General features: G+C 35.1%; 1 pseudogene; it reads left to right on the top strand.

Moving 5' to 3' along the window:
• Window positions 1-20,570: 20,570 nt before the first annotated feature.
• LOC104867037 lies at window positions 20,571-20,862 on the top strand (annotated as a pseudogene).
• Window positions 20,863-27,765: the final 6,903 nt, after the last annotated feature.

Here is a 27,765-nt window from a genome sequence, read left to right as displayed (position 1 = left end):
ATGGTAGAGCACTTGCCTAGTGTGCATAAGGCTCTGGGATTAATCTCCAGTACTCTCCATCCAGAAAAGGTACTAGACTGATCACAATGTTCAATGGAAAGCCATTGATTATATAAATTTAAAAAATCTGTTAACAGTATTGAGTTTATAAAGCCATAGCCTATGAATTATTGCAACAAAGGAAACTATCCAGATCAAACATAATGAATAAAAATTATGGACATAAATCTAAAATTTCATTCACTCACTTAATCAGTCACAGAATGAATCACAGCCAAGAACGCAAAGAAATGGTCTTTGTACTCTAGGAGCTTACAGTAAAACAGAGGACAAGACAATTGAGCAATCTGAGCGGCAGCATATTATTTGTACTTTTACTAAGGCAAGATAAGACTTAGGGGGACAAAAGAGGATGTAGTCAATTATAGAGGTACTGAGGGACCTAACAGTAGAGGAAAATTTTCCCTGGAGGTAATGAGGAACTATTAAAGGGTTATGAGAAAAGGCATTAGGATCAAATTTCTCTTTTACAACCATCACTGGCAACAAAGCATAAGATGCCCTGGAAGCACATACAATAATTCAGGTTTCATGGTGGAGGGATCTAGGATGCTCCCACATAGTTAGGTGGGAGGAATAAGACAAAGAATGGAGGGAGGATCAGATTCTGCGCCTAAACTTCTTAACACTGTTACGGCTTGTATCTAGATGTCCCCCCAGTCTCATCTGGCCATGGTGGAGCCTTTTGGAGGCGGGTAGATCTAGGACGTGTGATGCTAGGATTAAGGAGGTAATGCTGGGATTAAGGTTGCCCCACATAGGTGTGGGTGGCACTGCCCAAAGGGCAGGTAGACCAGTGGAATGAACATAAAGGGGCAGAAAGAAGGCAGGCTGCTTCTGCTGCTGCCACTGCTTGCTGCTTTGGCTGCCTCCTACATTCCACACCACAAACTTCTGTTTCTCCTCTGCAATTCCCCTCTCCCATGCCATCCTGATTATGGAGCCAGCTGATTATGGACTGAAACCTCTACAGACTGAAACCTCTACAAACTGTAAGCTCAAATAAACCTTTCTTCCTTCAACTTCAGGTATTGGGTATTTTGTCTCAGCAATGAGAAAAGTAACTGAGACCAACACTTAACTGAGTTTGACATGCTACAGGCCATGCAAGTGCAGGCAGATGTCCAATCTGCAGCCAGGCATATAAGCTTCATCCTCGTTAAGACAAACCTAATGATTTGGGGGGGGTACCGGGGATCAAACTCGAGTCCTTGCACTTGCAAGGCAGGCAGCAGAACCACTGAGCTAAATCCCCCGCCCACAAACCTAATGATTTTGAATTGGTAGTGTCAACATTTAGATGCTAAGAGAAGCTATTTGCATGAACAAGGCAACTACTACAATAAGAAGAAAAGCCAAAATCACAGTATAGAATGTTAAGGAACCCCAAAAGTTAAGGGTTCAAGGGGGAGACTTTGAAAGAGATAAACATATTTACCTTGTACCTGCTAGGTGTCCTGGACATTTCCACTAAATGTTATTTCTTCAGTAGGGACACACACATTAGACACAAAAGAGAAATACACATTTTCTTCTTATGGTATTATCATTATAATAATTCTCTCAACTAGGGGCAATTGTGTTCCCCCAGAAGATATCTGACAAGGTTTGGAGGCCCTTTTTAAAAAATAAAATTTTAATGAGAACCAAGACTTGTCATGTAAAGGTATAAGATCCCAGTAATGAATGTAACTGTACTGTATACCTAGAATGTACCAATAAATTCAATTTAAATAAAAAATTTAAAAATAAAATAAAATAAATTTTTATTTCAGAATGGTTTTAGATTTATGGAAAAACTACAAAGAGTTCAATAATTCCCACATACTACATCAATCCCTCTTACTGTTAACATATTATACCATGGTTCTTGAGCCACAATTACTGAGCCAATGTTGATATATTATTATCTGAAGTTCATAACTTATTCGGGTATCCTAAGTCAGTGGTGGCAAACCTTTTGCAGCTTTCAGTGGTGCAAACAGCCCATTGCAGAATGCGTGCCATAGGCTCGCCACCACGGTCCCAAGTTTCTTTTTTTGGTACCAGGGATTGAACTCAGGACCTTGCACTTGCGAGGCAGGAACGGTGCCACTGAGATAAATTCCAGCCTCTGTCCAGAGTTTTAACCTAAAGTTTTCTTTTCTCTTTCCAGGATCCTAACCAGAATAAGATATTACATTTACTTGTCATGTCTCGGTCTCAGATTGTTTCGGTGATATGTTTTCAGGAGGAAGACTACTGAGGCAGAGTACCACTGGCATTAGTTTATATCAAGGACTATCAGTATGATTTATCACCGATGACACTAACTCTGATCACTTGGCAGGGGTGGTGCTTATCAGATTTCTCCACTATTACCTATACTACTTTTCACACTATATTCTTATAGTCTTCAAAAGGAAGTCACTATGGAACAGCTCATACTCAAGGAGTGGGAGTATATATATATACTTGGTATTCTACACAAAAACTGACTACTTCATCATTTATTAATTTATACATTTATGTCAGTATAAACACAGAGATACTTATTTCATACTTTGAGTTATAATCTAATACTACTCTATTTTGTTGCACAAATTGTTTTAGCTTTGGCCACTGGAAACTGTTCCGTTAATTCCTGCGTCCCAAGCATATCCCTACAACTGTGAAATTTTTGTGTCCCCACCCCACTTTTTGAGGATTATCCTTACTTTCTGCCACTACAAGATGCTCCAGGCTTATCTCGTAGGTGTTCTGACTCAGCCCTAGAATCTGCCATTTCTCCAAGAAGCACTGGTCCCTTTAGTTGGAGAATGAATATTAGAAACCACATTCTAAACACAATGTATGCTCATTGCTAGTGGGATGTCACTCCTTCTAGACCTTGTCAGCTAACAGAGAAAGCAGAATATGTGTATTAATCAGCATATATACACATATAGAGAAGTATAATCATTTATAGCATATTAGCGGCTGGGGATTTAGCTCAGTGGTTCCGCCACCGGCCTCACAAGCTCAAAGACCCGAGTTCGATCCCCAGTACCGAAAAAAAAAAAATTTATAGCATATTAGCTATGCTAGGCCAAAACACAAGTTCATACGGATGTTGGAGACATTATTCATAGTTACAACCAGGGGGTGCCATAGGCACCTACTGAGCACATCCAGGAAGCTGCTAAACACTCTACAGTACAAACTAGTCCTCTACAAGAAATAATTATGTGGTGAGAAATGTCAATAGTGCTTAGGCTGAAAATTCCTTACCAGTATTATATTTTATTTTGTTTTTTGGGTGGTGGTCTTGCTGTACTGCCCAGGCTGGTCTCAAAGTTCCGGGCTCAAGGGATCCTCCTGCCTTAGCCTCTCAAGTAGCAGGAGCTAAGTGAGTACACCACTGCGCCTGGCTAAAAATTCCTAATTTATAATAGTGCAACTCAACAACACACTCACCTCTGAGAAATAATTTAAATAAAGAGTGTGTAAGAGCACCATGATGGATAATTATAGTCACTACATAGTCTTATCAACTAAAAAGTAGTTGTAACTTAAACCTTGAATAATTCTCTCACTCGAGAACCACATCTGTTTTTGTGATAGTGGCTAGAATGCTAGGCTTTAGAATCAGGCAAAACCTTATCTTTGGTCCTGGCTCTGTCATTTATTCATTAGCTATGTGGTCTTGAGCAATTTATCTCTCCGTGGCTCACTTTACTTACCTATTGTCTCTCTGTGGCTTGCTTTTCTCATCTATTAATGAATATAATCTAATTTATGAGGCTGTCTTAAGGATTAGATGAGATAATTATTTAAAATACTGGCACACTGGCAGAGTCTTTTTATTAAAAAGGTCAATTTTGAGATTTGGGGATTTAGCTCAGCAGCACAGTGCCTGCCTGGCAAATGTGAGGTCCTGAGTACAATCCCAGCACCCCGCCCCCTGCAAATAAGTTAATCAGAGGTCATATAAAGAAAACAAGTTAAATTAAGTTGTGAAATTTAACTGATTTCTTTCTCTTTTTTTGAGACAGTATCTTGCTACACTGTTCAGGCCAATCTTGAACATCTGGGCTCAACTGATCCTCCTGGCTCAGCCTTCTGAGTGCCCTCTGGGACTTCTGGCATGTGCAACTTGATCTGAAATTTAACTGATTTGAATGTAATGAGGTGCTTCACTAATTTTAGACAAACAATTGAGAAGAGGTAAATAAAAATTTATTTTCTAATCTTTATTCTCTGATTCTGTTTAATCAAAACTATTTGACCATGCCACAACCACTCAGAGGTCAGATTCTAAAACACAAACATCAAATCACAAAAATGGAAGAGTACCAGACATTATATAATTAGTCAAATATTACTATAAGATAACAGACATCAACGGCCTTTGGGAGTTTATTGCAAGGGGTTAACAATTTTTCTTTGTCATTTTTATTCAAGAAACGACTTTCTCCTTCCCTTGCCTTCATTTTGACACTGTGAAGTTCAACAAAGGAGAAACATTTACTCAGAGGCCAAAATCAACAACTACTTGAAAATTCACATAGAATCCACATCAGATTTACTTATAAAGCTGCACAACAGATGCTTAACAATATCAGGCAAAGTTGACATATCACTGACTCAGAACTGACTTGTTCTTCAGATTTTATATTTTAGTGTTATTCTTTGTATTTGGCCTGGAAGTAGGTTTTACGTTTGGAATCTGAATTTGTAGTTTAAGAATGCTTTATATTATCATTAAGTAGACCACTCAGAAGAGGACAGAATGAAAAGAACAGACTTGAAAGAAATGTTTAAGTATGTTTGCAAGAGACTATTTTTATTTTTCTTTCTTATGAACATAATAGACTATTTTCTGAGCAGAAAAAATGAAAAGGACACAAAGGAATTGTGGGTGGCATTGTAGAGAACAGTTCTCCCCTAATTTTCAAATAAAATACTCCAAAATATTTAGATCTTTGTTTGCTGCCACAGTAGAGTTAATCATGACTTCTTGAAGGCCTGAAATTTATAATTAAAGCCAAATAAAGAAAGGTCTTAATAGTTCATTTTTGAGTCTTTAAATTAGCTGTTGGATCAATATGCCTCAACACTGTACACAAAGTATGCCTTTGTTATTTTCTAAAGTCTAACACTGGACAAGGAGGAAAGTTTTTCTTCATGATGACTCAGTCCCACAAACATATATGAGTCATGTTCACCCATTCTGTCTTACTCTAAGAATTATTTTATTTCATTTATTTTTTTATGTTTTGTAGTGCTAGGGATTAAACCTGGGGCTTGTACATGCTAGGCCAGTGCTCTACCCTGACTCCTTTTTCATTTCTTAATTTTGAGTCAGAGTCTTGCCTAGTTGCCCAGGCTGGCCTGGAAGTTGCAAAGCTGCTTTAACCGCTCAAGTGCCTGGGATTACAAGCATGTACCACCATACCTGGCCTTGTTTCACTGATCTTAAATGTGGTATTTGAGGGGAGAGAAGCATTTAAATGTTTTCAAATTAAAGCTGCTAACTCCTCACCCCTCTTGAAGAATTAGATGATCTCCAAATTTACAGAAAAATAGAAGTCTAAAGGGTAAACTTTAAAAAAAGATCAAGCATATAAAACAAGGTCAGAAAATGTAAACCAGGAAATTCAGCCTCTCCAACACTTTGACAGGGGTTGGGAGAAAGGTGTAAAGATGATAATCATACTTTAAAAGGCTTAGGCAGGAGGATCTCAAGTTTGAGCCCAACCTGGGCAACTTAGTGAGACACTGTCTCAAATAAAAATGGACGGGGCGTGTAGCTCAGTGTGAAGGCCCTGAATCAATTCCAAGTGGGGGGGGGAGGCATACTTACTCCGTTCACCTCAACCCCCTCCCCAGGAAATCTGTAACTGATTAACTCACATCTAAGAAAGTAGTTTTATATTTCACTGTAATTATGCTGCTCACACAGATCCAATTTGCTGGCCCCCCTTAAGAGCAACAGTCCTCACTTAATTCCATTTAAATTACAGCCCAGTATCAGCTTCATTAAATTATATATCTTTTCTTAGAAATTAAATTTTATAACACTACTATCTATCAAGTTATAACTACATAGTAAGAAGTCTTTCTTTTGGGTGTGGGGATGGATGTCTATAATTCCAACACGCAGGAGGCTGAGGCAGGAGGATAGAGAATTTGAGGCAAACTGAACTAAAGAGTAAGACCCTGCCTTAAAAAAAAATAATAAAAAGTAAAACAGAAGAAAAGAAATCTTTCAGATTAACTGATCTAATCCTTTAACTATGAAAAACTAAGGACCTGCCTAAAGTTTTCCAGCAAGTCAATACATAACTTTTTTTTTTTTCTTTTGGTGCTAGGGATTGAACCCAGGACCTAGTATATGCTAAGCCAAGCAGCACTCGACTGCGGAGCTACACACTCTCAACCTACATGACTTTCTTATAAATTTATTTTCACTTCATCCCCTGGAATACCTAATATAATTAGAAATACTAATTCTGGGTTTTAAAAGGCCTAAACTGAAAAGAAATATCAGGAATCAAACAAGACTACCATAGCTTGAGAGAGAGAGCAAACTCAGAGAGCAAACATCTCTATAATTTAGCAAAAAACCTAGGCTGGTGGTTAGTGGAAAGACAGAACCACTACTGTTGCTGTCTTCGGACACATACTGAGTATGCAGCCTGTGCTGGGCCCAGTGAAGAATGCCAGAGACAACCAGTCCTCGGGAAAAGGAGAAACTGTTCCCAGGACTCAACAGAAACCCTTCAGGCTGTGTGCACTGGGGTTGGCTTCCTTTTCCTTTCAATACCACTTATGACATCAATTTATTTAAACATACCTAATAAAGATGTTGTAGTCTTTTTTTTTAAGTGTGTGATGGTTTAGTAGAAATACATGCCCCATGGGTGCAAGTATTCAATGTAGTAACATGTCCATGGAGTGATAAGCAAATTTTTATGCAGATAAAACAGAAAAATGTAATCAACCCAAGATTATCTTGTGAAGGCAGACAAGACACCTGCCATTTTATGAACTGAAATCTTCTAATCACCAAGAGACAAAAAAAGGAAAAAGTACATACCTATGACATTTGCATAGCAAATACTGGAATTCAATTGAGCTTGTGTTTAAATTTAAAACTGATATGTATATTTTATTGGTGACTGAAAGAGGAAAACAACAAACCAGATGATGTAAGGCAAAAACAAGTATTCTTTCTTTACTCTAAGTATGTCATACTCAATCCAACTGCTCCCAATGACAACTTTCCAAGAAATCAATAATTAGTACTCTGAAATGGTGACTATTTTGTATTCAAGCTGATCCCCAGTACCAAAAAAAAAGGGAATGTTTTGCATTTGAGCAAAAGCAAAACATACTAGTAACTTAGACAAACACAAATTTAGATATAATTTAAGAGTGCAGGTTAAAAACGACTCTCCCTTCATTCTTTCCCAACTTGTGTCACTATATGATCACTTTCTTGGACTATTTAGCTTAGTTTTAAATACTTACTGTCAAGTAAATTATAACAAAGTTTTATAGGTCATATTCCTGCTCCCAACACTAAATTACCAGAATGTCCTGAACATGTCTTGCTTTGCAACAAATGATGGAAAAAAGAAGGGACTATACTCCTTAGACACTTTTACAGCACAAATTCTTTCAAGAGGAAAAATGTTTAATTCTGCATCTGTACCCAATGCAACATTTGAAGGTGCATCAAACATCTATCATGATAAAGGCACTGCAATGGGCATGGAAGAGGGTATTTACAAAAATAAGGAGTGGTGCACATGTCTAGAGTCCACAGTCCAGTGAGAAAGATATAAACAACTAATTATAATGTAAGTTATTAGTACTGTAGCCTCCATCTGGACACATTATAATAAAGATGCAGGAGATATCAAAGAGTATTTGAGGAGAGAAAAGGAGGCACTCAAGGCAAGCAGTACATGTGAAGATGGAATCACAACAGCAAGTGGAAACAGCACGCAGTTCCATGTGGCTTAATATATGGTGGCTGGGGGAGGCACAGGGCAGACTATGAAACTAGAAAACTTTGTGAGACCACCATGTTGACAGCCTCTACACTCAGGATAGTTTAGAATCTTTCATCTACACAACGTAAAATGTTGGATATATTTAAACAGAAATATGGTATGACCAAGATTTTGTGTTTACAGAGATATTCTACAACAGTGTGAGAGAAACAGCTTAGGGATGTGAAAACTTTAGAAAACAACTCAATTAGAAGTTTATTTTTAGTCACGATAAAATCAGAAGTTATTAGCAAACTGTTGAAAAGACCAGGTATTTGGTGATTTGAATTATGCACAGCACAGTTACATAAGTAAATCCACTTGAAATGTCATGTGGGTTGATAATATTATCTGAAAAGTAAAAGAAAACAAGTCTAGTCTACCTAGGATTAAATTTACTTCACATACATCTATTTGTCTTAGAAGGTCATTGTTCTCAGGTATAGTAGAAGCATCTTATCAAATAATTATAAAGTTTCTGTTACTCAAGTAGATTTACAAATCAACAATTTGTAGGAGATTATGGTTTACAGATTTTTTTTTTCTGTACTGGGGATAGAACTCAGGACCTTGCACTTGCCAGGCAAGCGAGGCACCACTGAGCTACATTCCCTGACTGTTTAGTTGTTGTTGTTGTTGTTTTAAGTTAACTGCTTTTTTATATAAAGAAAAAAACAGACTATAACTAGTAAACAACAATAACAGAAAACACTAAACAAAGACAACCTTTAACAATTGAGGGCCAGGGATGTAGCTCAGTGGCACAACACCTGCCTGGCAAGCGCAAAGTCCTAAATTCAATCCCAGGAAAAAAAAAGAATATTATGGTGACATCTCATTCTCACGCCACAGAAACTGCATTTATATAACAATGATGTCATTTATAGGAAAAGACTATAACAGAAACCTAGAGGCTCAGCCTGCAGGTGCTCAATGAATAACTACTGAAAGCAGGACAGAGGTGAGCATTTCTGCCTTCACTTTACATGAATTCCCTATTACCTTAAAACCTCAGTTCAGATCCCTGCTCAGCTTTGCAGGTAGACGCATTAATCATTTCAAGGAGGATGACAAGGGTCACTGGTTCTAAATTTACCTAGGCTTTCACATCCTCCTTCAAGACTAAGGACACCAAGATACGAGTAACTAAAGCAATTTTCAGACATCTAATTGCCAGCTTTTACAACACCCAGTTCCAGACCCTACCCCCACCTGACTCCCACCCCCAAACAATGCCTGGAAGTCTTGAGTCATTGTCCTAAACTTACAGCTACCTTGGATTCCAGGAAAATTAGATCCTCACAGACCACTGCACAATGCGGTCCCTCCCCAACTGGGAACAATTACCCCAAGACAGGAACTGAGGCAGCTTCCCAAAGCAGGAGATCTCCCAGGACCAGTCCTAAGATACCAATCAAAGAGATGACAGTCAGATCAGGGTAACCCAAACTGTCAGCTATGCGAACCTCCCAACCCTCACCTTTGTTCTTTTCTGGACAACCCCAAAGTTTCTGTCAGTCACTCAAAGAAAACTTGAACTGAAATGTCCTTCCCAGAATGGTCATGCTGATTAAATCTCCTTTTCCTGCCCTTTACCACTGCTGTCTCTCTGATCTGATCAGTTTCACAGGACAAGTGGCCAAGCCTGTTCTGATGAGACCCCAGAGCCAGGGCTTTTGCCCCAAAACTTCAGTACTAAGATAACTGAAAAGTATTTATTAGTGATGACAAACTGAAACTTTCTTCAAATTTCAGACAATGAAATGTATAATAAGCTAAAAATAACTATGCATTCATTCATTTTATGGTTGATAGTGAATTTTTAATAGCTTTTAAAAATGTATGTTTTTGTTATTTTGGGTTGGGGAAAAAAATTCCTAGACCTCAAAATCGTAATCTGAAAACAAAATATCCTTACATCAAGGAGTCTGGGTAAGTATACAAACAATATAACAGCAAATTCCTTACAGAAACTCTCTTGCTTAATGTTAGGATTGCCTAAGTGAAAACAGAATTGTTTCTAAATAATACCATCATTTTCTCACTTTGTATAATTTCTTCCCACTCATTTTTAGAAGAAAAAAATAGCCAAGAAAAATATTTTCTCCACCTAATTTATGCATAATTGTTTTCCTATTTTAAAACACCAATGACAACATCCAACAAAGGATCCTGAGGGTTTGTCTTTTTTTTAACATCAATCATTTTCTCAGCAGGAAGAAACAAGGAAGGATAAATCCAGATCAATAAAGCTTAATGTTTCCTTTTGCTTTGGCCCCATTCTTCCACCAGAGAATACTCTCCGCATAAGTGTGATACAGGTACATTCAAAGGAATGAGGAAAAGCACTAGATGTTTATCAGTGACGAAGGGAGGGAAAAGCATACCTCTCCCATTTTCCACATAGTTCTCAAGACAATTCCTTTCTCTCTCACACTTCCCATAGTTATCAGAAACAAGCCTGGCTGACTAGGAACCAGTGATAACTGCCCCCAAGCAAGTTCAGTTAAACAAGGTGAGCTGTGCTAGCTTCAAAGTGAATCTGTTTACCACTTCAATGGACTTTGGGGCCTGCGAGGAAAACAGTGAAGATACTAGACAGGTAGGCCTTCAAAACAACCTGAGTATTAAGACCTGGACATGTAACCTTGAAAATAAAGATCATTCTTAAAATTTTATCTTTCAGTAGACAGTCTATCTTTGCCTCTTTTTACCTTTAACAAAAATACTAAATGTTCACTGCTTATGTTTACATGCCATATTTTTCTTTTTAACTTGTATTTGTTCATAACTTAGCAAGAGTAAAAAGACAGAATTAATTGAAAATTTAAATTCTAATTAATTTTGGAGATGAGCGATTATACCTGCCAATTTGTTTTATTCAATCTTCAGTAAAATGATGAAATTTGCCTACCTGGAAATTAAAAGGAAAATGATGTAGCATCGGCCAGTCACAATATTATAGAGCTAAGTTAGGTAGGAATATCATAGGCAGTCAGACAGGTCTAAAGAGTAAGCAATTAATCCTTAAGAACCTGAATTGTTCAATAAAGTCAACATGAGAATGCTGGGAGATAGAACCTCTTTTCTTCCACTGAGAGATCTAAATGGAGAAAGTAAATAGCCATAATGTCATGTCTTAGAGCAAACCTGTCTTTACTAGGTAAAAATGAGAACACATTACAAGGAGAAATTGGTCTCTCCAGTCACACATTCAGTAGACATTCACTAACCATCTGCTGTGTGTCAAGTGTTCTGCTGGGTACCAGGGATACAAAGACAAAACGATATGGTAACCACATTTTGTGAATCAAAAATCATGACATTAAGCCGGAGATTTAGCTCAGTGGTTCCGGCACCTGCCTTGCAAGCTCAAGGACCCAAGTTCGCTCCCCAGTCCTGAAAAAATAAATCATGACATTATTCTATACAAAAACTTTTCAGTTACTTCTAGATGTGAGGTATCATTTGAGAAATACAGTTTAGATTAAAAAGTAGTTATTTTAAAGTCATTCAGGTGGTCTAAGGAAAAATAACAGGATCGGCAAAGCTGGAAGTGAAACAGAAAAAGTCAAAATTTACAGGTGCCATAATTATAACTCATCATCCTATTTCCCTAAACCCTCTACTTACAGTTTTTTAACCCTATGTAAAAAAGAATAAAAAAGATGAGTGGAGGAAACAAATCCTATCCCCTCACAAGCAGGAGAAGGGATACCATAAAATGTAGTATACCTGCTGAGAAGATTCAGGTACTGGTCTACCTGATGCCACTGATGTACCATGTGCTTCCAATTTCTTCAAATGTAAATCAGGAGTAGGTAATAGCCACCTCAGAACATTATACAAAAGGATTTAATATATTTAAATCACTTAAACTAATACTTTGTACATGGTAAACACGTGGCTTTGTTACAGTAACTTTTACTATCATTACAACAGAACATGATTGAGGGCCAAAGCAAGGGCTGATAGACTATGAAAAGGCAAAACACTGGACTGATAACAACCCTCAGAGAAAAAATCCTATAAAGTCTGAAGGGGTCTTGGGATTGCACTGAAAAAATGAGAAGTGAATCCTCTTCTAATTTATTTGCTTTATTTTTAATACTCTAAAAGGTCTTCAGAATTAATGCTGAGGGTACTACTATAAAGTATATTCAGCTTTTAAAACATTAATGTGATTCTAAAGAGGACCTAATTTAAATAAATTATGAGTCCTTTCTCTTACGATCTTTAAGCTCCACTTCCTCTACACCAAAACATATCTAATCTGACTGTCATTAATTTCATTACTATCATACTAACAGAACTACGATTCTCTCTTGTGAAGATTACAGTAATAGTCTTCCTTGCTTCTCTTTAGCCCCTAAAGTCAATTTTCCACACAGCAGATGGAGTGAGCTTTCCCAAATCAAAATCAGCACAGCTTTCAGTGCTCAAAACATTCAACGACTCATAACTCTTCAAGTGCTTCCCATCACAACCAGAATAAAACCCCAGAGCCTCTAAGATTGGGTCCTACCCAACTCTGCAAACTCATTTCTTCACACTCTTTCTCAATTCCTATGCTTTAGTCACTCTGGTATTCTTTCAGTTTCTAGAAAAAGCAGGGCCTCAAGATGTTTTAACTCATTCTATTTGATCTATTTGATATATGTCTCCTAGACATTTTCTTCAAGTTTTTGTCAAATTCTCCTCCTCAAAGAAAAACTTTCCTGGGCTGGGGATTTAGCTCAGTAGCATTGTGAATGCCTTGCAAGTACAAGGTCCTGAGTTCAATACCTGTTACCAAAAAGAAAAACTTTCCTGACTACCCTATCTAAAACAATCAACTTCCCATCCTTTCTCTTCCCCGTCTCTTCTTATCCGCTTAAAATGCTCTGGTTTCTTCATAGTATTTACGTGACCTGACATAATATTATTTATTTATTATGACAGGGATTCTGTATGTCTTATTTATCACTGTGGGGCCTACAACTGTACCTGTCACAAAGAAGAGCTCAAGAAAAAAATCTGTTGAATGAGTAAAAGCTCTTATATGTATCAATTAATGTTTTTATAAGAGCTGGCTAAAGCAGAAAATATAACACCTATTGCTCAGCTCTTGTTGACTAAGATACAGCAGAAATTGATATACAGATAAACACTAATGGGTTAGCACCTTACATTATTTATGTAGTTGACCCTATGCTGAATCCTAACTTCCTCAAGTTCCATTTTCACATCTAATCGCCTAGTCATGTGCCTCATTTGTCTTTTCTCCTTTCTAGTCCCATTGTATTACCACTGCCCCCCAAACATGTTAACAACCTAATACACATTCTTCCATGTTTTTATGTGTTATTGGTATATACAAACATATAATTCTATGGGGCACACACTCATTAATAAAGCCACATAAGATTCTAGTCACTATTCTACAGAGGAAAGGGGTATATTAATACATGTACTTCTGTACATATTTCCTTCCCCATTCAATAGCTCACAGAAAGTCTCTCTAAATTAGCTCCTAGTGTTCTTTATAATGACAATATAATAATCTATGCTTGATATACATTTACTTATTATACTCTTCATAGGCATTATTTAGTGTATAATTTTGATATTAGAAACAGTGCTGAATTAAACATCCTTGTACATACCAGTTCTTCTATTGCTTAGAAGTAGATTCCCTGAAGATTTCCTGGGGAATTGAGTATGTGTTTTTTTAATCTTAATGTATACTGCCAGACTCCCTTCCAAAATAGGCAATAACTCACATTTCTATCAGCAATGCATTCAAATAACTTCCCACATCCACACTCCTGACAGTTATTTCTGATCATTTTAATGTTTGCCTATCTTAATGGTGCACAGTGAGAGTTTGGTATTATTTTAATATGCACTTCATTAACTGCTAATAGGAGAAACTCTAAAATACTGACATGTAAATTTGCTCTTCTGAAATTGCCTGTTCACGTCCTTTGCGCATTTTCCTATTGAGCTGTCTTTTGATCAAATTTTTAAGAGCAGTTTGCATATTAGAGATACAACCCTTTTATTGGGCATGTCTGTCACATCTACTTTTCCAAATCTCCTATGAACTCTAAATTTTATGTTCTCTTTTACCATATAGATTTTAGCTTTTATATACCCCAGATACTTTTTTTTTGGTCTAGTTTTTACATTTCCTGTTTAAGTAAAATAGTCCCCTACAGTATGGCTTCTACTTAAATATCAAAAATTTCTTCCTTGTGTTCACATAAAATATGTGAAATCCTTTTAAAACTGTATTTTGTTAAACATTTGGTTCTTTTCACTCACTCTAGCTTTTGACTATATTCACTGCAAAATCCTGACATTGTAATTATTAAATACGTTTCAAGGGCCGGGGATTTAGATCAGTGGTTCAGTGGCCTGCCTTGCAAGTGCAAGGACCCGAGTTCAATCCCGGTACCATAAAAAGAAAAAAAATATGTTTCACAAAAATTTGAAGATAAAAAACATATGAGATTTTACCTTTAACTTTCCTTGTAAGGACTCTAATTCAGTATCACTGTCAAAGAATATTCTATCTTCTGCTTGCTCAATTCCACTGACTAGATACTACTTCTCTAGACCTTAGTGTTCCATTTTCTAAAAGTTCTTATTCGTATCATTCTAGTCACATATGCTGAAATAATCAAACTAAACAAAAGTATAAGAGAACGGAAATTAGACTTAATAATAATTTAAATAATATTCTTGGGACTTGAAGAGTATTCATTTTCTTCCTTACTTACTTCCAATGAATATTGATGCTAAGTACTGGAAAACTAAAGATAAAGAAAACACAGCTTCTGACCTCAAAGTCATGAAAAAGTAGTGTGTGTGTGCGTGTGTGTGTGTGTGTGTGTGTGTGTGTATAAAATGTTTGTGAATATATAGATATAACAGATATAAAAAGAAAATTACTATACAGATAAACTGCTATTCAGGATCTATTTTAAGGAGTTCCAGTACATATTTTAGGTAATAATTGGGATAATTTCAAATCATAGAAGTTAATGAACCTGAAGATTGAAAAGGACATTTACAATTTTGAGAAAATTAAAGTTCAGCACTGTTTTCTTGAATCTGATGCATCCAATTAAGTTCTAATTACACTGTTTCATCTAGATAATATTGAGGCCACACAATATAAAATATTTTATAATAAATCTAAGAATCTCAATCAATACATCATGTATTTTGAAGGGTAATCTGATCTACATAAAAATTACTTTTAAAAAAATGTGCCCAGCCTACTATTGCTATTTAGAAGTTGAAGTTTCTTTAGTAATCAGTACTATCCCAAAACTGAGTAAAACTTGGAAAACTATAAACGCAAGTATTTAAGCATCTTGAAAATTTAACCAGTTGAAACTGGCTCAATGTGAGGGAGGAAAAAGAAAACTTTAAATATTATTAATAAAAAACACAATCATGATTATACTAAGAAGCTAATATATCAGTTAACATAACATACTAGAAAAATAACTAATTAGCAACGTTTATTCCAACAAAACAGAGTTTTACTCCTTCAATAAAATTTTAAGCGGCTTTACAGATCTTTACTTGGGATTGTGCAGCAATTTGCTTAGTGATTTACTCAGCACTGATAGTCACATTTAACAAAATGCATGTAGGACTTCACAGACTATGTGCTGTTGTAAGCATTTATCCATCTCTCCATCAACTGGCATATTCAATTCCTAATTCAAACCTCAAACTCAAAAGACACGCAAACAAACATTTTTTTTCTGGGACAATAACACAGGCTAATCCTATTTATATCGATGAGAAACTTTAACCTAAAGACAAATTTTAGCAAATTTTATATCCAAATAGTGACCAATTAAAGTGTAATCCTGAAAATTTTATTTAATTTATTTTATTTTATTTTATTTTATTTTTTGGTACCGGGGATCGAACTTGGGTCCTTGTGCTTGCGAGGCAGGTGTCAATTACTAAAAGCTTCAGTGGTTTGTCTGTTACAGAAAATCTGGAAATTCATTATGTACAGTATAGACATTTTCCAAAGACAAAAACCTGTATGAATCAGAGCAGGTCTAATGATGTCAGCTGTTTTGATTTATGCAGTCATAATACAGCTTCATCTTAATAGGGCAAAGTTAGCTAAGCTCTCTATGTGCTTCTATGATACTTTTTGTAGTGCTTTATTATAGAGTGTACTATAAATATTTGCTTACATCTTTCTCTTTTATTAGCCTGTAAGATCCTGGAGATAAACAACTTTATAACCCTAATAACAAACAAACTTTATGCCTAAATTATTCAGCTTATTTGTTAAATTAGTGATGCTGCATAAACAAGATGATCCTAATCAGATTTAGTCCCTATGTGTACAACTTCAAAGCCTTAATGAAGTTCAAATATGCATTATATGCTGACATTAAAAATAAAGATACAGTATCTTCAAAAACAAAACAAAACAGTACATTCATTGGACATTTACCACCTAAGTATCTTCTTGATTTCTATAAAACATATGGGTTTATTCTATTAAATGTTATATTTAGATGGGAGCCTGACTAATGAGTTTTTTTTAAAAATGTAGATCCTCTATGGTTTTCTTAGTCTATATATTTTCTATTGTTTCTAATCACTCAGCAGTTATACTAGCTCCAACTGTTTCTCATCTGTTAAAAGTAAATGCAGAGAGTGCAGTCTACGAGGTACCTTATAAAAACTAATTTCTGTGGAAATCTAGAAAAATTAGAGTACCAACAAAAAACTATTATGATTCTTTCCAACATAATTATCTGTGTTGGTGGGTTTCTTTTCATGTGTAGCCCTTTCCTGAGGATATATTTAAGCTATAGCAGATTCAAAATCAGTGAGTTTTAAAAATAGCAAAAACAAGTAAACAAACAAGTAGCTAGTTTAAATCATTACTTTAAAAGCACATTAATTTGAATAACATATATAAATATACTTGCATTAGCTCTCATTAAGAACTCTTGGCTGAACAATCAAAATTCAAAAGGGAAAGGGTTCGTAACTAAAACAGAGTTCCCTTCTCTGGTGTGATAAACTAAAAGTGTAAATAAGAATCAAAATGTGTAATTGATATTGTGCAATAGGAAAAAATGTCTAAAGGTATAGGGCAAGGAGGAGGGGTAGGGGAAAGCTAAGGAGGGAAAAGAAAAAATAAGAGAAAAGGAAAAAATGGAAACAAAGTCTTTGTAAATAGGGAAGGGTGGAGGGGGTGAAGAGAGGGTAGGGGAATGGGGAAAAATAAGAACCAAGATATATCATACAAAAAAATATATATATATATAAATAAAATAGAGTTGCTGGTGGAGGTGTTATCTGAGTTGGTAGTCCCCCGTGCATATAAAGTATGAAGAGTACTTATGAAATCTACCCACTTTGTACTCTAGTACTAGAAAATGGTTTCGGTTTCTGCCCTGTTTTGTATTTTAAAGAAAGACATATTTTGATACATCATTTAACACGTAGAGACTATTACTAATGCAGATTACAACTTTGTTCACCTTAATCAAATGACCAAGCTTAATATCACCAATAAGAAAGTCAACTAACTTCAGGGTGTCCTGATGTATTCTTGCCAAAAAATATTTAATCTGAAACTAATTATGAGGAAATAAGATGAATCCAAATTGAGGAACACTCTGAAAAATAACTGGTCTAGAAACCAAAATTATCAGCATCAAAATGGAACCAACACCTCTTCCATAAAAAAGGACTAGGGGCCTGGGATTTAGCTTAGTGGCACCACGTCTGCCTTGCAAGCTGAAGGTCCTGAGTTTGGTCCCCAGGACCAAAAAAAAAAAAGACTAGGAAACAATTCTAATTTGAAAGACAAAAATGACAGACAACTAAATGAAATGTGTGATCCTTGAAGGTAGTGGGCAAACTATAAAGGATTTTACTGAGACATTTGGGAAATTTTGAATACGGAATTTACATTACATTAAGTATTTGATTCATATTAAATTAAATGTGAAATTTATTATGCTTATATAATGTAAGTCCTTGTTTTTGGAATGTATCTGGTAAAGTGCTTCAGGAAGAAAAGTCATGAAGTATTTAGGAAAGAGCAGTCATAATGTCTGCAATTTACTCTCAAATGGTCTATGGAGAATGAACTCTGTATACAGAGATAAAGCAACGTGGCAAAACAGACTTAACCAGTAAATTTACTGGAGTATACCAGTACTGATTGTTTCCTTCTTTAAATATTTAAACTGAAATTTAAATTCAATAAGAAATCAAAGAGAGAAAATGAATACTCCAGAACTGAAAAGGCAGTTAAATTTTAACTTAATGAAATGGATTTCAAAAGCAGATTAGAACACAAGAGAAAATTAGTGAACTGGACAATAAATTAGAAAAAAGTATCCAGACTGAAGTAGAGAGGAAAGTTAGGAAATATGACAGTAAGTGTAGGAGCATGAGAAATGGTAAAAAAGTCTCAGAGGTAACTGGAGATTCAAAACAAGAGACTGAGATTAGAACAGAAGCAAAATAGAAGTGGTGTGATCAAACACCACAGTGAATGCTGCTGAGTGCCTTCCAACAGGATAGGGATCTTCCATAGAAGTGGTAGCGCCAAACCTCAGTAACTGTGACAAGTTTCAACTTGTTCATTGTAGTCAGTTGGTTGTGTTTTAAAGTCAGTGTGCTGTAAACCACGAATCAAGAATTACACTCCACTGGAGTTCCACCATCATGCCACTTCAGCATCCAGCTTTCTAAGAAATGCCATGCTGGGAGAAGAAACTTGGGTCTATTATGATCCTAAGATCAAGGTTCAGAGTTCTCCATGGAAATCACCCTATTCTCCTGCAAAAAAAGGACACTGTTCAAACTCCAATGTCAAGGTGACCTTGATGGAACTGCACAAGCTGAATTTGTATCCAGAAATGCTACAGTGAATTCTGAATAATATAATTACTTATTATTTAAGAAACAATGTGCATAGAAAATGGCCTGAGAAATGGGCAGTTTCATCTTTCATTAATAACAACACTCATTATATTTTTCAATTACATCTCATAAAACACAAATATATAATGGTCAAGAATTTCCCAAAATTGATCTTAGACAACAAACCTCAGATTCAAGAAGAGGATAAATAACACAGAGAAAACCAGGGTTAGGTACATCATAATAAAGCCAAATAAAATCAGAGAAACCCTCAAAAGCAGCAGATAATTCACACATCTATTGACTACTTGTATGTCTTCTTTTCAGAAATGCCTATTTAGGTCCATTGCCCATTTTTTAATTGGATCTTTTGTTTCCTTGCTTTTGAGCTGTTTTGCTTCCTTACAAATTCTAGATATTAACTCCTTACCAGATGTGTAGTTTGCAAAGATTTTCACCCATTCTGTAGATTGTCTCTTTACTCTGCTGATTATTTTCTTTACTGTTTCAGCTTTTTAGGCTGATGTCATCAGACTTTTTCTAACCTTTACTGTTTCTATGAATTTGGTTACTTTAGATAATTCACATTAAGTAGAATCGTGCAGAATTTTGCCTGATTTAATTAGTACAGTATCTTCAAAGTTCACCCATGTTGTAGCATTTGACAGAATTTCCTCCCTCCTAAAGACTAAATATTATTCTATTTTATGTATACTATATATATTTTGTTTACCCATTCACCCATGGTAGGTGCATCCATCTCTTGGCTACTGGAAATAATGTTACCATAAATAAAGGTATGAAAATATCTTTCCCCTTTCCTGTTTTCTATTCCTTTGGGTAAACACCCAGAAGTGCAACTGTGGATCATTAGTAACTCTACATTTAAAATTGTTTATCATGCCATTTTCCACACTAGCCATAGCATTTTTCATTCCTGTTTACAGTGCACAGGATTTCATTTTCTCCCCATTCTCCAAACATTTGTTATTTTCTGCCACCCCGCCCTTCTAGTCCTGACCCTGGGGATCAAACTCAGGGCCTTGCACATGCTAAGCAAGCGCTCTACCACCGAGATATGCCCCCAGCCCTGTTTTCTGTTCTTTTGATTGAAGCCATCGTGATGATAAGGCAGCCATTATATGATTATGACGTTCATATGTGAATATGTGAATGTGTGCTTGTATAGGTACCAATATTCACAATAACCCAGTAATAGTAGCTGCCTTCTAGAAAGGCACTTCTGGGAAGTGATGAGGATGAAACAAACATTTTCTTTTTTTGTATTTCCTTCAGATTTTTACTTTAGTACCATGCATATGAAGTAACCATTAAACACAAAACAAAGTTTTAATTTTTCTAGATTTTTTTCTAGTTATAATAAAATTGTCAAGTTTTTTCAGTCTATTAATCACTTTGGTTACTTTCCCTTTTGCTTTGTATTTCTTTTCCCATTTTAAAAAGTATCTTATACAAGTGAAATTACAGGTAGAATAATCCTTCCTAATAGCCAATGAAGCATTGAATTTTTCAGGATAGATCCAAAGAGGAAAGGAAGCAGATACATAAAAGATGAAACACTGTCAAAAAACTGAAAGAAAACCAAAACATAAGAATGAGCCAAAGCTTGAGGAGGAACCAAAGTCTGGGGAAAAGCCAGAGGAGGAGGAAAAAGCAGAAGAAACCTTCAGAGAAAGGCTAACTCATTCTCTCCAGGAATTTGAAGAACATAAACACAACAGGCACCTAAGCAATGAAGATGTGTTTAGAGAAGTGGATGAAAGAGCTAAGAAGAGTAAAAAAGAGAAATAACATGATGCACCGGAAGGTAAACTGAAACCATCCTGACCCCTATTTCTGTTAACAAATACTTACAACTCAATCAAGGCTGTCTGTTCTCTTCTCACCACCCAGCCAATTTCTTCTACCTGTGAATTTTTCATCTACTCTGTTAATGTAGTCTTATGATTCTTCACAAAGTTTGCTTTCACTCATTTATTTGTATATCACTTCTTCACTTGAATTCTAAGAGTTCAAAGATTATCTACAGCACTCAGTACAGTGCCACATATTCAATAGTTTGTAAATACCTGTTAACTTTTTTAATACCACAGAATTTTTTTTCTTTTTTCTTTCTTTTTTTTTGGTACTGGGGATTGAACTTGGGACCTTGCATTTGCGAGGTAGGCAGCAGAACCACTGAGCTAAATCTCCAGCCCCCAGAATTTTCAACTTAAAAAACTTACCCCTAATTCCTATCTCAAGACTTTAAAGACCTATTTTATCTTCACAAAACAATAAGTAAATTAGAAGAAAACATCAATAATACACAGAGTTTAAGACCTCATACCATTTAGATATAGTTTTGATAACCAAGTATACTGAAATTCACATCTTGAAGTTTGGCTTAGAAACATACCTCATGGTGTTCACTTAGAAGTTACCACAGTTTACCGTGTAATCTTGACATTTTTCAAAAAAATTTTCAAAGTAATAGTGCCCTTTTAAAATACTTGCTATTTCTGAATCTGAAAAGTGAAAAATGTGTATATGAACTATGCAATATGTAATAATACTGTCTCAATATTAAACTCCCTGAGTGAGATTCATGATAAAATATTTGGGAGTGAAATATTTGCAATCAACTCTAAATGGGGGAGGAGGCTATCTATTTGAAGCTACCAGTATCTTCAGACAGACAGACTCACATTTGCATACATTAGAGGAGAAATGAGAACATGAATGCATAATTGTAACAAAAGAGTCATCAGTCATTTTAGGTAAAGCATTTCAAGTACTTATTGCATTGTTCTTGCAACTATTCTGATATTTGAAAATTTTCAAAATAAATCCAAACCTACTCAGCCATCCTCAACAATATAGTATTCATTTTATGCCTTTGTATCTTTTAGATATTCTTCAAGTAACTTAGGTTTGAAGCACTGTTGCTTGTATTTATTTTTATTTAGTAGTACAGTAGAATTGAAACATTCCTATCTTAGTTCAGGCTGCTCTAACAATACCACAATCTGGGTAGCTTAAATAGAAATTCATTTCTCACAGTTAATCTGAGATCAGATTAACAGTATAATGAGACACTGATGATAGTCATTCTGGTTTGCAGATGGTTGTCATCTAGCTGTAGTTTCAAAAAGCAGCAGACAGAAGAAGCAAGCTCCTTTGTGTCTCTTCCTAGGACACACTAATCACACATGAGAGTTTCACCCTCACAAGCTGATCATGTCCCAAAGGCTTCACTTCTGACTGCTATCATAATGGGGATTAGGTTTCAACATAAGAACGCTGCTATCATAATGGGGATTAGGTTTCAAATAAGAATGCTGGGAAGATGAAGTCATCAGTTTGACACCAGTTCATAGCAATTTATTATAAGAAAGAGCATCAGAAGTCAGTTACTAGGAATAGACATCATAGAAATGTCAACACCGGCTTGCTTTCCTATCAAAATGGCACTTATTAAATTAAAATATGACACATACCAGGTATGGTGGTACACGCCTCTGCTCCCAGCATCTGGGAGCATGAGGCAGGAGAATCACCACAAATTCAAGGTCAGCTTGGACTACACAGTGAGTTCAAGACCAGCCTGAACTACATAGTGGGACCCTATCTCAAATAGAAAAAAAAAAAAAAAAAAAGGCAAATTCAAATTTCCCAGTAATATTTTAAAAAGCAGAGGAAGTACATAAGAGAATCTCAAATTCGTTTCTGACAGTGGCATAGCAATTCTAAAAGGGTTTCATGTCTATAACTAGCATGTGCAGTATAAGTAATATGAGGACAATGAAAATATCAAACCAGGAACCAGTAGCCAAGAGCTTGCTTTCCAATTTGAATTTTATTAAGTAACCATGTCCTTCCTTTTAGTAAATTATTACAAGATTTAGTTAGAAAATAAGATTTCCACGTGTGATTAAAAAGTGAATTGAACAAACGGAAATAAACATGAAATTCTCAAATATACTATCAAGTAAGATAAAGACTGAGTAAGTCTTGTCAAAAAGACTGCAAGGGACCTTTTAAATGTATGAAAAGGAAACCGAGATCTTCAAAGGTTCAACATCATCATCAACCCCATTACTACCATTGGCAGTAAAAACTTTCCTCTCCTGTCTCCTGACAGCAAAATTAAGTAGAGAATTAGAATACTGTGGTTTACAGAAAGAGTTATATTTATTCACTGTCATATATTTTTGTCTCAACTTAAATTATAAACTAAACTATATTAGATTATAATCATATTGAAAGAAATGAGGGGAAATATGAGAAAGAGTTTATCCACATTATGAGCAAAGAAATAGGTTTTCCTCTAGAATCCTCAAAAAGAAACACAGTCCTGTAACATTTTGACTTAAGCCCACATTGGCCTTTTAACATTATCTGCAGAGACTTTGAAGATAATGGTGCTTTTTTAACTTCTAAATTTGTGGTAATTTGTTATAGCAGCAACTGAAAATAAATATGAATATATAATTAAGTTTATTGCACAGGTGGTTGATGGGACTCCATGATAAACACTGGGCTTAATATTAAAAAAGAAAATTAAAAGATCTGGATTATAAGATTGAAGCTAATAACAAAGTGAATGCCACTGTTTAGATGCACTAAATTAGATAATTAAAGATCAAGATAGAAGCTTGCTCTTTTGCAAAAGCCTAAAGCCAAAAAAAAACAACAACAAAAAAAAACGGTCCTTAGTTCAAAGCTTGGGTTTCAGGAACTGAATTTAATTGCTAACATAACTGAACTAAGTAACTCAGGAAAATTCTATTTTTTTTCTTTCAGTGTGTTTAGCTCTCTACCACTGATCTATACCCCCAACCATGGATATAGATTTACTTGATGAACTACAGTTAAACCTAACTAGATCTACAAATGTATGGAGATAAAGTAAGTGATGGAGATAAAGTAAGTGGAGATCTTTTTTTATAGCCAAACTGTGCATGTGTGTGTGTGTGTGTGTGTGTGTGTGTAACTGTATATATCCCATATTTTCTTTACACACTCATGAATTGGTGGACACAGGTTAATTTCATTTCTTGGCTATTGTAAATAGTGCTGTAAAATAAACATGGTAGTATAGATATCTCTTTGACATCCTGATTGCACTTTCTTTGCATATATACACAGTAGTGGAACTTGTTGGATCATAGATATATTAATTCTATTTTTAATTTTCTAAGGAACTTCCCTATTATTTTCCGTAATGACTATACTAAATTTACAATCCTGCAGTAAGGTGTAAATGTTCTCTTTTCTCCACATCCTCACCAGGACTTGGTTTTTCTGTCTTTTAAGTAACAGCCATTCTAGCTGGAAATATTTAATTGTGGTTTTGATTTGCACTTTCCTGATTAAAATGATATTAAGCATTTTGACATTTATCTATTTGTCATTTACATGCTTTGTTTGAGAAAGGTCTAATTAGGTCTACTGCCTACTGTTTTATTTAGATAAAAAAATAACAGAAGCCATCTAAGTCAGAAAGGAAGAAATAAAATTGTCTGTTTATAGATGGCGTAATATTATCAACAAAAAACCCTAAAAGCTTCTAAAAATGTTGGAAAAAATAAACTAATTCAGTAAAATTTCAGAGTATAAAAATCAATATTCAAAAATCAATTGCATTTCTATATACTACAATAAACTGAAGTCAAGAAACAATTTTAATCTCAATACTTTAAAAATAATAATACAAATAGAAGAAAGATCTGTATAATGAAAAACAGAAAATACTGATGAAAGAAATCAAGGATGACACAAACACACAAACAGACATTCCATGTTCATGGAATGGAAGAATTAATATTGTTAAAATGTCCATGCTACTCAAAGCAATCTACAGATTTAAGGCAATTTCTATCAAAATTCCAATGGTATTTTCCCACAAATATAAAAAACAATGCTAAAATTCACTGGAATCACAGAAACAAACAAAAACTAAATCAGACAGAAAAAGGGGAGGGAGAGAATGAATCTGAATCCACAGAAATTTTGAATAAAAACAATGGAGGAGGCATGATGCTATCTGAACAAAGCTACAGTAATGAAAATGGTACTTTCCTATGCAAAGACCAACAGAGCAAAACAGGGAGCCTGGAAATAAATCTTCACCTGTATAGTTGTTTGATCTTTCATTAAGATGCCAACAACACACAATGGGGAAACAGTAGTTCCTTCATTAACTGGTTTTGAGAAAACTAATATACCCACATAGAAGGAAGAGTTCAGACCCTAACCTCACACCATCTACAAATAAATTCAAGTGGATTAAAGACAAACATAAAACCTGAAATTATACCACTACAGAAGAAAACAAGGGAAAGCTTTTAGACTATGTTGTGGACAAATAATTTTTGTATATAACTCCCAAAGCAAAGGCAACAAAAGTAAAAACAGACAAATGAGACCATATTGGGCAAAATAAACAAAGCTAATACATAATGGAATCTTATTTGGCTTTAGAACAAAAGCAATTATTGTCACTGGCAACAACATAGATGAATCTAGAGGACATTTCGCTAAGGAAATATGGCAAGCAGAGAAATACAAATATTGCATGCCTCAGTTGCCGGCAGAATCTTTTTAAACTTGTAGAAACAGAGTAGACTCGTAGTGGTCAGGATCTGGGTGTGAAGGTAGGATGAGGTGATAGGGAGCTGTTGGCACAGGATACGAAATTTTAGTTATGCAGGATAAATTCTGGAGATCTAATGTATAGAATGGTGATGACAGTTAATATTATATTGTACATTTGAAATTTTCTGAGAGATTTTAAATATTATCCAAAAAGGAGGAGTTACTATATGAGCTGATAAGACATCTGTATTTTCACTTAGATATAAAGAGATGTTTTAAATTCAGAAGACCTAAGCTGGTCAAGGATTTAGCTCAGCAGCACCACACCTGCCTTGCAAGCACAAGGTCCTGAGTTCAATCCTCAGTACCAAAAGAAAAAAAAAAATCCTAAAAAAACCAAAAAAAAGACCTAAGATGAATTCTCCTTTATCCCACACAAGATAGTTTATTTGTTTATTTTGCTTGTCTTTATTAATGACAGCTTTCAAGTGCTTGGCCCAAAAATCTTAACCTATTCTAATTAATCTACTCTCCCAAGTATATGTGATAGAAATAACACTATATTTAGAAGTCAAATCCCACCTCTGCTTTTTTTTTTTTTTTTTTTTTACTAAGTTAAGATCTTTATTGTCTGTTGTCAGAGTAAGTGTGCACAGCTCACTATATCTGTACAAATACATAAGGGAAAGTTTTAAGGACAAACAACATAGATGGACAGCTGGTCAGCAATAATGCATTGATATTTCAAGTATCTTGAAAAAGTTAATTTCAAGTATCTCATCACAAAAAATGCTAATTAAGCAAGGTGGGGTATGGGCTAATAATTATTTAATCATTTCATTTGTGTACTTTTATCAAAACATCAAACTGTACCTTGTAATGTGTAGTGTTATGATTTATTAACTAGGACAGTATCAAAAAAGGTTGAAATAACGATAGCAAAATGCACTTAAAAGAGCTTATAACTTTTAGATTGATAATTATTAATGCTTATTAATTGTACAAAATAATGAATTTCATTGTAACATTTTCATACATGCCTAAAATGTCTCTGGTTATATTCACCTTCTCTGTTACCCTCTCTCATTCCTACTCCCCCTTCTCAGATTTTCCCTTCGCATTCTTCAACAGTCCCTCTTCTTTCTACATGTCATCTTATAAAAGAAATTCAGATTCCCTCATATTAGAGAAAACATGCAATATTTGTCTTTTTTATGGCTCCTCAAGAAACTAAAAATAAAACTACAGTGTGAGTTAGCTATGGCACTCCCGCATATGTATCCAAAGGAATCCAATGAGTACGCAAGAGACTCTCACATACCCAGGCCACAACAGCCAAGTTACAGAATCACCATAGATGTTCATTAATGGATAAATGAATAAAGAAAATGATCAACGGAATATTGTTCAGTCTTAAAGAACAAAATCATGCCCTATGTAGGAAAACGGATGGAATTGAAAATCATCATGTTAAGCAAATACCAAAAGTCAGACCACCTCTGCTTCTTATCTTTTGGATGACCTTGCTGGAGACTGTAAATCCATTCATCTCATTCATGAGGACTGAGTAAGGTAGCAAAGAACCCAGAACAACATCTAACATACGTAAGTGATAAATAAATAGTAATTAAATTTATTATTACACGGCAGGGATTGACAGAATTCCAATAATCATTCTTTCTTTTAAAAATATAATACTTGCATTTCTGCACCTTACTGGCAGATAGTGTATATATATATATATGACGATGTTCTGCCTAATGGAATATGAGGATGAAATGCACTGTAACTTACAAGTTACATGCTTTAAAAAGCCATATGTTTCCACTTGTTTTTTTCTCTTTTCCTACATAATAGCATGTGAATGTGATGGTAGTGGTGTTGGTGATTCAGACTGATCTCTACAGACAAAAGCAACACAATAGGAAATGGTAAAACAACAAGATAAAAGGAACAAGGTCCCTGAATAGCAGTGTAGAATAGAGCTGCCCAATGCTCAGAATTGCCTGCCAGTTCAGATTTATCCAAGTGGGAGAAATAAACCTATTTTTTCCATACAAAATGATAATGCCTATAAGTTATCTCATTTCCTTAATCATAATCCATGTGAAGCTTTTGATGGCATATTTTTTAAGCTAAGTTTCACAGAATGCCCTTACAAATATTT

The sequence above is a fragment of the Fukomys damarensis genome, unplaced genomic scaffold, assembly GCF_012274545.1.
Source record: "Fukomys damarensis isolate Sample0158 unplaced genomic scaffold, DMR_v1.0_HiC HiC_scaffold_33, whole genome shotgun sequence".
Lineage (NCBI taxonomy): Eukaryota > Metazoa > Chordata > Mammalia > Rodentia > Bathyergidae > Fukomys > Fukomys damarensis.
This window is presented reverse-complemented; position numbering and strand designations above follow the sequence as displayed.